Source organism: Rhinichthys klamathensis, unplaced genomic scaffold (genome assembly GCF_029890125.1).
Source record: "Rhinichthys klamathensis goyatoka isolate OS25496 unplaced genomic scaffold, OSU_Roscu_1.1 h1tg000325l_1, whole genome shotgun sequence".
Classification (NCBI taxonomy): Eukaryota; Metazoa; Chordata; class Actinopteri; order Cypriniformes; family Leuciscidae; genus Rhinichthys; species Rhinichthys klamathensis.
The window spans coordinates 3,118,541-3,132,580 of record NW_026606840.1 but is presented as its reverse complement, the minus strand read 5'-3'; the positions used below and the strand labels follow the sequence as shown (position 1 = coordinate 3,132,580).

Below are 14,040 nucleotides of genomic sequence, written 5' to 3'. Positions count from 1 at the left end.
TACTAAGTGCTAAAGATGCTTGCCATGAAGGGGTTGAATAATTTTGAGACTGCAGAAGTCATTAAAAGTTGCATTTTCAGTTGAATTTGGGGAAAAAAACTTGAAACATTTGTTGTGTTGAGCTATTTCAATTACATTTGTTTGATTTGTTCATTGCAAACAGTTGAAAGTCTGTAAAATTAACCAATCAGGTGATTTGCAATGGGGGTTGAATAATTTTGATTACTGTAGTCTGAGCTGTTAGTAGTGGAATTATTACTACGGACATCATAACAGCTGATGATGCATAATCAGCAACATAACAGTAAGAGCCCCTTTATAGGTTTGGTTGATTACATAAAATTACATTTAAAAGCTCTGAAGTTCCAACACAACCTCATGGCAATTTGTAACTTACATTATTCTGAATTGGTGGCTTATTTGTATGTATTCGTACAATTTCATTCATACGGTTTTGTGTAAGTACTTACACCATACTGACAGGTTTAGGGGTGGACCTTCAGGCTTACTTGAAAGATATTAATAAAAAATATGTTAATTCAGCCAGCTCACATACCTGTATTTACTTCCTGTTTTTGTTCGAAGTCTACAGTAGTCGATTGTCGAGTTCGCGCGCGCGATCATTAGTTATATTAGTTACCAATGATCGTGCGCGCGAACTCGACAATCGACTACTGTGGACTTCGAACGAAAACAGGAAGTAAATACAGGTATGTGAGCTGGCTGAATTAACATAATTTTTATTAATATCTTTCACATCTACTGCAGTCAGATTAACCGTGGTCACTCTTAATAACACCACTCGCATGGCTGTGCACTTGTAATGACAAATCAAGGATGTTAAGAGGCTAAAAGCAGGTTTAGAACTTGCCCCATTGAAGTCAACAGGGTGCGAATTTTAAAAAGAGGATAACACGGTGTAGGCAACACCGATTTTTGTCGTTTTTGTCTGTACTGACAGCACTCCAAATGTACAAAAAAAAATAGCTCAATGTTAAAATTGACCGCAGTTCTCCTTTAATCATACAAATCACATCCTACAAATTCATACGTCATTGCCACCTTGTAAAATACTTAAGTTTTCTCATGAGATCGGGTTGGAAGTTCAGTAATTCTGAAAAATCTATTTGGGGAAGAAAACAGCCCTTTAGGCACTCATTAAAAGTAAGACAATATAATGTTTTGACCCACTTAATAATATCATCAGTGTACAGTTATTAGAATTTGGTGTCAACTTGGAACCAATACTATCAATCCATAATGTACTATGTGTGTGTTTGTGCCTGTGGTGGAATAGTACCTACCCATAGCTAGAATGCAACATCGTGGGAATGCCATGTGGCAAATACAGTCCTCGGCAGAGCTCGTCTAAAGCAAGTGTGCGGCTTAAGCGATTTGTGTGTAGTTTGTTGAAATAGGTCATCAATAGAATGGGCTTCTTTCAGTCCATATACACTATGTCACCAAGGGCACATCAGTGATACCATTGTCCTCAATTCTAAGGCATTCAAAGAGAATTAACCATCTTTAGTCACATAAAGCCTTTAGCACATATTCAAACACCAAATCTGTGACATGATCAGTTATGTTTCAGTCAGCGAATCACTTGCATTATAACTAGTTTAATACTGGATTAACAGTTTTGCTGTATGTGCGCTAAAGAGCAGCGGCATAAGATTAAATAATTACCGGTCTATCTATGAGCTCATCCAGGGGAAATCAATAAATGTCAGTCAGCATGAATGATCGACACATTTATTGCAGCATTAAAAATCCATTTAGTCCTCTCCTCTAGGCGATTGTGTTGGGAACAGGATCAACATCGTGACACGCACGCAGTTTTTATGGCTCCTCCCGTCATACAATTCAATGAACTGCCATTTGTGTAAAGCCAGTTGGCATCTGTACCTCTGAAATTGGAGATGTGGTGAAGGTATTTAATAGAGAGATTGAAGGATGAAGGGGGTTTAAATGGGTTTTCAATCCTGTTTTCTGCATGCTATTTTAAGGATCAAGGGAATCCTCAGCTTTAGAAACAAGTGTAAGGAATGTTGAAAAACGAGAGAGGGAGAGAGAGAGAGATGATGATGATTTTTGGGCACCATCTTAAAGGAAAATTAATGAGAACTTAATTAGCCTACTGTGTTTAGAAATATGAAATGTGTATATACTTTTTAACTAAGAAGGCAAGATCACATCCATATATTTCATCTAAATGTTTTCAATTATTTTTCCCTCATTGCAGCCTACATTCTTGGTCTTTCTGAAACTAATCAACACAAGAATGCATTTGGGAAACTTTGACATATTAAAACTGATTAGTGTCTTACATGATCCTCCTCTCCTCTTGTGCTCTCTCTCTCTCTCTCTCTCTCTCTCTCTCTCTCTCTCTCTCTCTCTCTCTCTCTCTCTCTCTCTCTCTCTCTCTCTCTCTCTCTCTCTCTCTCTCGCTTTCACTCAAACCAAAATCAATCACAGCAGATTTTAAAGATTATTATGCATACTAATTGATTGAGTTATGGTCAAATTTGATTTGTGTTGCCAAATGAGAGTGATTGCAGTCTATCTTGTCCAGTGTGTAGTGAGACTAATGAATTGGATTCTGTGGTTTGAGTCATACATTCATGATCTCTATAATAGTAGAGATGAATTAGGGGTCTAAAATGAAAGGAAGACAAAAGTTAATTGTAAATAAAACATATATAAATATAATATTCACCCCCAAATAGAAAAATAATAATTTTATTATCAATGTTATATTACAAATTTGACATTTACTCAATAGTAGGCACCCAATTTCACATAGTTGGTTGAAAGCAGTGATTATATTTGCTACTGTATAAGTGAGCAGGTAATACAATTGCATTATAAAAGTGAAAGAATACCTGTAGAAAGTGCAGAGAAGTCTTTCTTTGAGCTTTGGTTCGATTCATTTGGATCATTACCAGGCTGCAGCCCAGCAAAGGTGGAAGCAGAAAGCACAGCTTTTCACTCACATGCCAAGATAGAGAAACAAACTGTTTTGGTTTAATTCTAGTTCCTGTTTGTTCTCATTTTCCCACCACTAGCTTGTTAATTAGTTCCCCACAGCTCTTCTCTTTACATTGATTGCTCTGTTTGTATATAAGCCCTGAGTTTTTCCTTGTTTATTAATAAACAATTAAAATGTCTCCTTGCTAAATTTGACACATTCATTATCATTACTTTTGCCGGTTCTTTGTGACAGCTGTTATGTGCGTTATTGGCAGCGTCACCCTCTGGTTACATGAACGCGTCACCACCGCATCAGCACCATAACATGTAGATTTTATTTTAGAAAATAATCGCACAACCTATTCGATATTCTATAATTAAATCAACTAATCGAATATTAAAAAAATATGACTCATCCCTGCATGGAATCTCTTGTTTCTTTACCCAAATCTTCACTCACGTCTCACCCATTTTCGAAGGGGATTGCCTATAAACGTTTCTTCCTTGGTTCGCTTTTAATTAGGCTATTATTTTCGTATTATTTACTGTGGTAAAGTAGAAAAACGCTATAGGAAAGATAGCCTACCTTTTTACCTGCACGTCAAATTATTTTTAACACAGGTTGTGCTTGTTATTAGACATGGTAATGCGCGTCAAGTTTATTTGTAAAGCGCGTTTCACACGCACGGGTGATTTTAGTTTCGCTTTCTCTGGCAGCGCAAAATCAAACAGCCTAAATTCCTTGACTTGAGGAAGATAAAATTCGCTCTTCATACCTTTTACAACAAGTAGAAAAGATGAAGATATCAGAAAAGAGATCGATGGACTCTTTCCTGCTCGTGTCCCACATCTCTCTCAAAGCGCAGAATAGGCTACGCGTCTTTGTGTGGAAATATTAAACAAAAGTTGTTTTTTAAATAGATTTAACTTTATTATATTATTTAAGTTACCAATATTTGCTGACATTTATTTAAATGCTTTACAGGCTTTAGTGTGTTGTTTCTTTGATGGAATTGCTCAAATAAACACTTCTTGCTCAAATAAACACTACATTTTCTTTATTTCAAAACAACCACAGCGCCACCGCCGGTAGTTGGTCCATTACCACCACGGTGGTAAAAAAAAACTGCCACCGTCACAGCCCTAACTATTAGTATTATTTGAAGTTAACATTGGGCCTATAAAATATGTAGACAAAATCTCTCTTTTTTCTCTCCTTTGGCACAGCTCTTAATCAATAATCCTGTGCAAAACCCTATGCAGCACCAGCATCCAATCAGAACACCTCAAGCGAGTGTGGAAGTGACAGAATTGGGCCTGAACATTTTTTATAAAGAGTGGAGAACGTCTCGGTTACGTAACCCTCGTTCCCTGAAGGAGGGAATGGAGACGTAGTCGACGTCGACTGAATGGGATCACGCCAGCGAGCCAGTCATCTTCGAGTACTATTGAACAAGCCAATGCCGCGGCGCGGGTATAAATACGAAAGTGGATGCACGCACTACTTCTTTTTCGCTGAGGAGCCGAGCGTAACTCGGAGTCAGCGGTGGTCCAGCAATAGTGGCGAAGGGAACGAGGGTTACATATACGTAACCGAGACTTTCCCTTTCAGTCGTTCACGTTCGACGTAGTCGATGTGACTGAATGGGATCACCATTGAAAATGCCACTAGTACTGCCACCTTCCAGTGCCTATATAAAAGCCTCCTGATAAACTAGCAATAAGGCAACAATATGCAAGTGCTATGACCCTTCACAGTTTAATCTAACCCAGTATGTGTACTGTGTTTTTTTTGTTTGTTTTTTTAGATAGATATAATAGAAGATAAAGTGTTAGTATTAATGGATCAAGTGTTGCCGAAAAATATGCGTCTTCAGCCGTTTTTTAAAAATGGCCACCGACTCGGTAGCTCTGTTGGGCAAGTCATTCTACCAGCATGGAATAGACCAGAAAAAGGTCAGAGAAAGAGATTTTGTGCTTCTTTGAGATGGCACCACAAGACGGCGTTCACTTGCAGAGCGCAAGTTTCTGGATGGCACGTAAGTCTGAAGTAATGAGTTTAGGTAGGAGGGAGCAGAGCCAGTGGTTGTTCTGTAGGCAAAACGTGAGCTTAGAATTATAAGGTTCTATCTCCGTTTAGGGTAGTTCTGAGATATTGAGCATCAAAGTTTTTACATCCCTGCTGTTTTGTGAGATGGAACCTTTTTATTTTATTAATAACTACTAACAAAATATTTTTTTTACAAAAATAACACCACAAAGGCATTAATAAACACCTAATGGATAAGATTATGTCAAAAACTCAATTTCGACCAAAAGTGGAGATAGAACCTTATAATTCTAAGCTCACGAAAAGTCAGTGACTTGAATTTGATGCGAGCGGCAACTGGCAACCAGTTGAATTTTGTGAAGAGAGGAGTGACGTGTGCTCTCTTCGGCTCGTTAAAGACCACTCTAGCTGCAGCATTTTGGATCAGTTGCAAAGCTGGAAGACCTGCTAGGAGAGCATTACAATTGTCCAGTCTGGATAGAACAAGTGCTTGCATGTTTGTCTAAAAATAAATGAACAAATTATTGAAAGAGTAAACACCACTAAATGTCTCAGCGTCTTTATCGATGAAAGTTTAAAATTCAAATGCCATATTAATCAATTAATAAAAACATTATCCAAATACGTTGGACTATTTTTTAAAGTAAGACATCTTTTCCCACTGTCAGCATTTCTCACCTTATATAAAACCTTGTTTGAGCCCCACTTAAACTATTGTAATGTCACGGTGTAATACTTTTTCAAGCTACCTGAAGAAAAAAAATACAGACTCTACAGAAAAAAGTTATACAGGTATACGTGGTCTGAGCACAATACCCCCACTCGTCCTCTGTTTCGTCGCCTTGGTTTATTAAGGCTTATTGAATATAATGTCTTTCATAATGCCTCTACGATATTTCAGGTCATTCATAGGTTAAATTACTGATTGTGTGAGCTTGTTCCAATCAGTTGTCCCCAGCATGCTTAATGACACAAGGGAAAAACATTTAATTACTGGCAAAAAACGTCGACTAAAATGTACGAGCCTGAGTGTGGTTTGTAGGGGACCGCAGATTTGGAACGAGCTTGAGGAAAATTTTAAATTGTTGCATTCTTTCTCCATTTTCAAGAAAAATCTCAAGGAAAAATTGCTTATAACATATGATTGTTAAACATTTCGTAATTCTTATACTTGTGCTGGGATCGTCTGTTTGTTGTAGTGTTTATTTTCTTTGTTTTTTTGTTTATTTTGTGTCTATGGTATACTGAGTTTTTGGTTTGTATAATATATGTTGTATGTTTATGTTATCGGGCCCCCTCCTAAAAGCTTTTAGTAGCTTCTTTGGGGTTCCCTTTCACATGACCTATATATGACCATTGATTCTTCTGAAATTGTGTGTAAATGATATAATGATGACGTGTGAAATAAACGAAACGAAAATGAAACCCTAAAGCCATTGCTCCTTAATTCAATTACTTTTTTCACCTTAAGTAAATTATACTTTTGTGGAATTTAGAATTGTGTCTTTGGTGATCTGTCGGCTGGGGCTGGTTTCCTTTTTACCAACAACAAAAGTTCACGTCAAGCCCATCCTTATCACACGGGTCGTAACATCAGTTGATCATCAATCACAACTCCAAGGTTCCTGGCTGACATTGATGGAGTTATGGATGACGAACATAGCTGAATGGAGAAGTTGTGGTGTAGTGTTGGGTTGGCCGGGACCACAAGCAACTCTGTCTTCGCAAGGTTTACTTGAAGGTGGTGACCCTTCATCCAGCCAGGAATGTCGGTCAGGCAGGCTGAGATGCGAGCAGGAGCAGCTACCGTTAATCATCAGGCTGGAATGAGAGGTAGAGTTGTGTGTCATCACCGTAGCATTGATGGGAAAAGCCATGTTTCTGAATCACAGATCCTAGTGATATCATGTAGATGGAGAAGAGAAGTGGTCCAAGCACTGAGCCCTGAGGCACCCCAGTAGCTAGATGTTGGGTCTTGGACACCTCACCCCTCCACGACACCCTGAAGGACCTACCTGAGAGGTAAGACTTGAACCATTGTAGTGAGGTTCCCGAAATGCCCTTTGTCTTTAAAATTGACAGGAGCATCTGGTGGTTAACTGTGTCAAAGGCAGCAGACAGATCCAGCAGGATGAGAACTGAGGATGTGGATGCTGCTCTTTCCAGTCTCAGAGCTTCAATTACCGAGAGCAGGGCAGTCTCAGTTGAGTGTCCGCTCTTGAAATCAGACTGGTTGTTGTCCAGGAGGTTATTCTATGTAAGAAAGGAAGAGATCTGGTTGAAAACAATTTGTTCAAGTTTTTTCGCGACGTTTTTTCCAATCTTTTTTATGAGGAAGAAATGTCTTGAAGTAGATTAGTGGGAATTGGAAAGGAGGAGTTTGGAGACTTCTGCCTCTGAAAGCAGAGAGAATGAGGGTAGAATGTGTTTGTTAGCTGGTAAGATGTCTGTGTCAGTTTGTGGTTTGATTAATTGGCCGCTGATGGTGATTGTTTTATTTATGAAGAATGTGGCAAAATCATCAGCTGTTAGGGTTGATGAAGGAGGAGGTTTTGAAAAGCATGCGAGAGTCTGAAGAATTGTTAATTTTGTTGTGATAGTAAGTCATTTTAGCAGTAGAGATATTAGCAGAGAAGGAAGAGAGGAGGGATTGATAAAGACCAAGGTCAGTAGGATCTTTCGATTTGCGCGACTTCCTCTCTGCACCACTGAGTTTAGAACGATGTTCGCGGAGAACATCAGATAACCAGGGGGCAGAGGAGGTGACTAAACGCGAACAAACAAGACTTCACCAACGAGATTTCAGCTCATGAGCACAGTAAACACACACTGTTTCCTAGTAACTACAACTGCACTTTAAATCAAATGAGAAAAAGATACAAAACACTTACAGTTATTGTCACCTCATATTGCTTGACTGCTTCTTTTTCATATAAAGATGTTGTGGGAAATCTATTTGCATTACATTTCAACCAACTCTGTTGTGACGGTGTAGCAGATACAGATGCTATGTTGTAGAAGTGGTGTGAAAATCACTGTTGATGTACACAGTGAACAGTATTTGTAATTTGAATATGCATACCATTAAAAACACTCAAGAAGCCACTTGTCCTTTTGATACTCGTCTTTCACACTTTTTGCGGTTTATTTGATTGAATTATTCAACATATACTATAATTAACTAATATGTTATGTTCAAGTGTGTATATATGAACAATAACATGGTATTGAATATAAATAGATAGCAATATTTGCATTTATAAGATGTTTTGTTTTGGTTTGATTTGGTTAATTTTGCATCATTTGAGCTGCAATGTATATCTTTGACTGTTTGCCACCTATGACATTTATCTGGTTGGAAAAAAAAAAATTTAAAGGCATACACCTGTCCATATAAAAGGCATGAAATGAAAATTTCCAAGAGTAAAAAGTGGCTTCAAATGCCAAACATTGGAAGATTTGAAAACCCCAAGACTGTTCCCACAGCTTACTTTTGAATTAATCCAAAACAGCAAGGTCTTGGTCATCGAGGAGACCAAGAACCCAATTACTGTCAAAGATGTTGAGGTCCTTTGCAGGGATGGGAGAGCTTTTAAACTACATCAAACAATAGCTACAGTGAACCTATTACTGTGAAAATGCTGTTCAGCAGCAGGAGACCAAATTCAGATGTTCAAAGCTAGTTGAAATATACCCGGAGAAGAACTTGCCGCTGCAATTTTTGCAAAATTAATCCCGAAAATCACTAAATGAGTCAGTTTCGAAGTTTAAGGCATTTTATTTGTAATAAATGTGCCTATTATAAAAACACACTTTCACATAGGGGACATATTTATTTGCAAATAAAAATCAACTAAATTAGTTTACCAAAATATGGAAAATTATGTAAATGTGTCTGGATGCATTTGGAAGACACAAGGTTTTGATGTTACAGGAGTTGTGATAATGCACATGTAATGCATTGGAGCTCAGAGAATGGCATAACTGTAAGATGGTCTCTCTACATCAATCTCATTGCATGCTGTGACATTTAGACCGACGGCTGGTGACAGCAGTATATCATAAGCAGCGATCTTCCTGAAGAAAGGCATTCTCTACAGTCAGATGTAATCAATGTAGCAATTGCAGATGTGGTGATGCATTATCAGTGATTACTACACCTCAACAAGAACATACATGCCATCAGTTGAATGCCCTTTTGTCAAATAAGCTTAATTGTTATAGATTACTTAGGCCTAATTTTGATTTAACAGAGATTTAAACAATTGTTTTATTTGCAGGCCAGTGTTGTAAGTTAACTGAAGATAATGAATCACTTTATTGAGCTTTGACAAGGAAGGAAAGCCCAATTAACTTCAGAAAAGTACACACAGCACATTTATTTGATTCTCAGCACTAACTGCAGTTTGGAGAAATAATTTTATGATAACAAGGCATTTCAGCTAATCTAGTTAGAACTAAAGCCAGCTGGCAGCATGTACCACAGTCCATGTTAATGACTTGCCTAGCACCCTTTTTTGACTCTCCTGTAACATCATGTGTTTACTTTGAACTGTTTTAGTTTTTAAAAGAGAAATATTACAATCACAATGCATATATGTATTTAAAAATACATTTTAAATAAATCGTGTTTTTTTCAGATGCTTTGCATACATCAGTAAATTGAAGTTCTTATAAACTAATTGCAAATAGCATTCAAAACAGTTCAATTCACAAACAATTACCACATCTGAAGCATTAGCGAGGCACATTTTCACAGGAATATAATGTCACGCTTTGATATTGCAATGTGTGACTCATACCTTGTGAAAATTTCAGCCAATCAGTAAGCAAATGGCTGGTTGTGTGGTAAAGTGGAATTACTGTACAACATTGATTAAGTGAACTATGAGGGAAGTAATGTTATGTGTAAGTATAAGTGCTTAGTGTGAGTATAAGTGTACAAGTGCTTAGTCATATCAAATGTGTTGGAAATTCCGTGCCACTTAAATAAATTGTTAATGGGAATTAAAGTGGAAAGGGTGAAGGCAACATTATAGTCTTTAACTGAGTGTCATTGCCTGAGAATATTCTCAATTATTTCCATATCACTTTGAATGGCATTGTACGCCATACCATAAAGTGATACGCTGTAAACATTCATTTCCTTGATATATATATATATATATATATATATATATATATATATATATATATATATATATATATTATATATATATACACTCACCGGCCACTCACCGGCCATGCTAGTAACGGGTTGGACCCCCTTTTGCCTTCAGAACTGCCTCAATTCTTCGTGGCATAGACTCAACAAGGTGCTGGAAGCATTCCTCAGGGAGTTTGGTCCATATTGACATGATGGCATCACACAGTTGCCGCAGATTTGTCGGCTGCACATCCATGATGCGAATCTCCCGTTCCACCACATCCCAAAGATGCTCTATTGGGTTGAGATCTGGTGACTGTGGAGGCCATTTTAGTACAGTGAACTCATTGTCATGTTCAAGAAACCAATTTGAAATGATTAGAGCTTTGTGACATGGTGGAAGTAGCCATCAGAGGATGGGTACATGGTGGCCATAAAGGGATGGACATGGTCAGAAACAATGCTCAGGTAGGCCGTGGCATTTAAACGATGCCCAATTGGCACTAAGGGGCCTAAAGTGTGCCAGGAAAACATCCCCCACACCATTACACCACCACCACCAGCCTGCACAGTGGTAACAAGGCATGATGGTTCCATGTTCTCATTCTGTTTACGCCAAATTCTGACTCTAACATCTGAATGTCTCAACAGAAATCGAGACTCATCAGACCAGGCAACATTTTTCCAGTCTTCAACTGTTCAATTTTGGTGAGCTCTTGCAAATTGTAGCCTCTTTTTCCTATTTGTAGTGGAGATGAGTGGTACCCGGTGGAGTCTTCTGCTGTTGTAGCCCATCCGCCTCAAGGTTGTGCGTGTTGTGGCTTCACAAATGCTTTGCTGCATACCTCGGTTGTAACGAGTGGTTATTTCAGTCACTGTTGCCCTTCTATCAGCTCGAACCAGTCTGGCCATTCTCCTCTGACCTCTGGCATCAACAAGGCATTTCCGCCCACAGAACTGCCGCTCACTGGATGTTTTTTCTTTTTCGGACCATTCTCTGTAAACCCTAGAGATGGTTGTGCGTGAAAATCCCAGTAGATTAGCAGTTTCTGAAATACTCAGACCAGCCCTTCTGGCACCAACAATCATGCCACGTTCAAAGTCACTCAAATCACCTTTCTTCCCCATACTGATGCTCGGTTTGAACTGCAGGAGATTGTCTTGACCATGTCTACATGCCTAAATGCACTGAGTTGCCGCCATGTGATTGGCTGCTTAGAAATTAAGTGTTAACGAGCAGTTGGACAGGTGTACCTAATAAAGTGGCCGGTGAGTGTATATAGTCCTATTGCTCAATGGAAATTAAAAGGGCAGGCCTTAAGGTAGGTGTGCTGTTTTAAGTCAAATGATTGATCCCTCCAAAACTCTCTGTACCACCCTCACACGGATGACACCTGTTGAAGTGCTCCAGAAATTGCTCTATATTAACCTCGTTTCAAAACATCTCTTCTCAAGGGGGATTTTTTTGCAGCATCTTTGATAAGTAAATGTTATATTTTTATTCACAAATCAACTTTGTCTAACATAGTTTTACTGTAAATTGAGAAAATATTAAGGTTTCCATATGGCAACGCTGTACCACTATGGATAAACAGTGGAATTGCAGTAATGTATTTCCCCATTAGGATTTTTTTTTTTTATAGATGCTAGCATCAACAATACGATTGCAGTTATTTATTCATTTGAACTATTGTAGTATAGTTGTATGTATTTATGTATAAATAAAATGTTTTTTTTTTTTTACTGAATTAAAACAGCAATATTTTTAGCAATAATATGTTACCTCTTCCATGTGATGAGTTAGCCAAATGATTGGGAATGATAGATTAAATGATACGGATCTACTTATTTTTGGTTTGCATGAGTTCCAAGTATATAGGCCTACATCTATAAATTTCAAAGAAAAAAGTTAATTTTAATAGAAAAGAAAAACTACTTTTTACACCATTTTGCACATAGCAACGTTTCCCAAAGTAACCCCATGCCCCGCCCCGCCCCATTTGTAAGCTATTTGAAAATAATATTGATTGGTTAAAACATAATGCATACCATAGAGGGTTATGGGTTGGCCCAGTTGCTTTATTTCCACCTTAGAGCTCTTTCTTGTTGCTGTAGGAACTTGCGCTGCGTCGAAACACTGTATGAACGCCCCTGCGTGATTGCATCGTGAGGCACTTATGGAATCAGTCCAATGGCGTGACGAAACATCATAGGCGGTTGAAGTCATCGACCAGGAAACTAGAAAGCACACCTGAACCAAACAATGTCAGCTTCTGTGTCTTTAGCAAGCGCTCTGTGTGGTTGAATCTGTGTCTGTTTTTTGTCTGTCTTTAGAAGTTGCTAGGCAGGAGTTTTCACCTGTAGTATATATGTTTCAAGCTCTGAAAAACTTCTTCCCAGACCTGAGAGGCCATCATGTTTTTGTTCATACTGACAACACGGGTTGATCCTTCACCCCCCGCCCAGAATTGTGGAAACTGTGGGCTTGGCCTCTGAGGGGGCACAGCTCATGAGTTCAGGTCTTTCAACCGAGATTGTTGAGACCATCCTCCACTCCAGAGCTCCCTCCATGAGGAAACTCTACGCCTTTGAAGTGGAGATTATGCACTTCCTGGTGCGGAGAGCACCAGCTGGACCCAGTTAACTGCCCAGTGGGTGCAGTGCTGGAGTTCCTGCAGGAGCGCTTCTCCGTAAGGTTATCCCCCTCCACACTAAAGGTGTATGTGGCGGCCTTAGCTTCTTACCACGTCCGTTTACGTGTTATGTCTTTGAGGAGACACCCTCTTGTAACCAGTTTCCTAAATCTGCTCTGCCCAGTTAGGGCCTTAGATGCTTAGGCCTTAGATGTCCACAGAGCTGTCCTGTGGAGGAAATCTGAACAGTTGTTCATTTGCTTTGGGTCACCCAGAAAGGGATGCCCAGCATCTAAGCAGAGGATAAGCAAGTGGGTGGTCGAGGCCATCTCACTTGCTTATGTGTCGGCCGGTCTGCCTTCACTTTTGACTGTACGGGCCCACTCTACTAGCAGTATGGCTGCTCCAAAGCATTATTGTCAGGAGTTTCTCTCCAAGATGTTTGTGATGTGACAGGCTGGTCCTCACCGCACACATTCGTGAGATTCTATGACCTTGACCTCGGCTCTAATCACAACGCAATCACACAGGCAGTCCCCACAGCGTTTCAACGCAGCATCTCGTTCCCTCTTCGGGGGACTAAGGTTACATACGTAACCGAGACGTTCTAAGAGCTGTTGGCAGCATTGTGACAACAGTTGTTCGGTTGTTGGTTTCAAACTGCTAGTGTGAGTGTCATTGACACGGATCAGAACAGCTGGAGCCTGGAGGTGACATCAAAAACCCACTGCTGTGCCATGATACATCATGACTTGTCTACTGTATTGTGTCATTTGTAATATTTTAATTACATTTTCATCATTGTGATTAACATAACATGTATTTGCTACTGTGACAATCAAATTGTACAATAATCTTTGCCAGTTAGGTTCATGTTATCTCTACAAATCCACACACACACACACACACACACACACACACACACACACACACACACACACACACACACACACACACACACACATTGACTTACGAGGTATGGTCTGAAGAAAGGTGGTTTTAGGGGTAGTAAGTGAGTGAGTGAGTGATAATGCAGTGTTTTTGTTTTTGTTAATGCATTTTTTAATGAGATTAAAAAAATGTCAAGAACCTAATATCTGATTAATGCTGCTGCTATTAATGGCAGGCTACTATTTAAAAAAAATAAATGTGAGATAAAGTTGTCATGCTGTAACACAACATAATTGTAACAATGGGCATTATCAGTGATGATATTAAGTAAAAAAATAACACATTTC

The 14,040-nt window shown here is 39.0% G+C and overlaps 1 protein-coding gene across 1 annotated transcript in view; it reads left to right on the top strand.

Annotated features, from left to right (window-relative positions):
* Positions 1–14,040, top strand: part of gpm6ab (glycoprotein M6Ab) — a 104,304-nt gene that overhangs the window by 37,058 nt on the left and 53,206 nt on the right. The window lies entirely within an intron of this gene.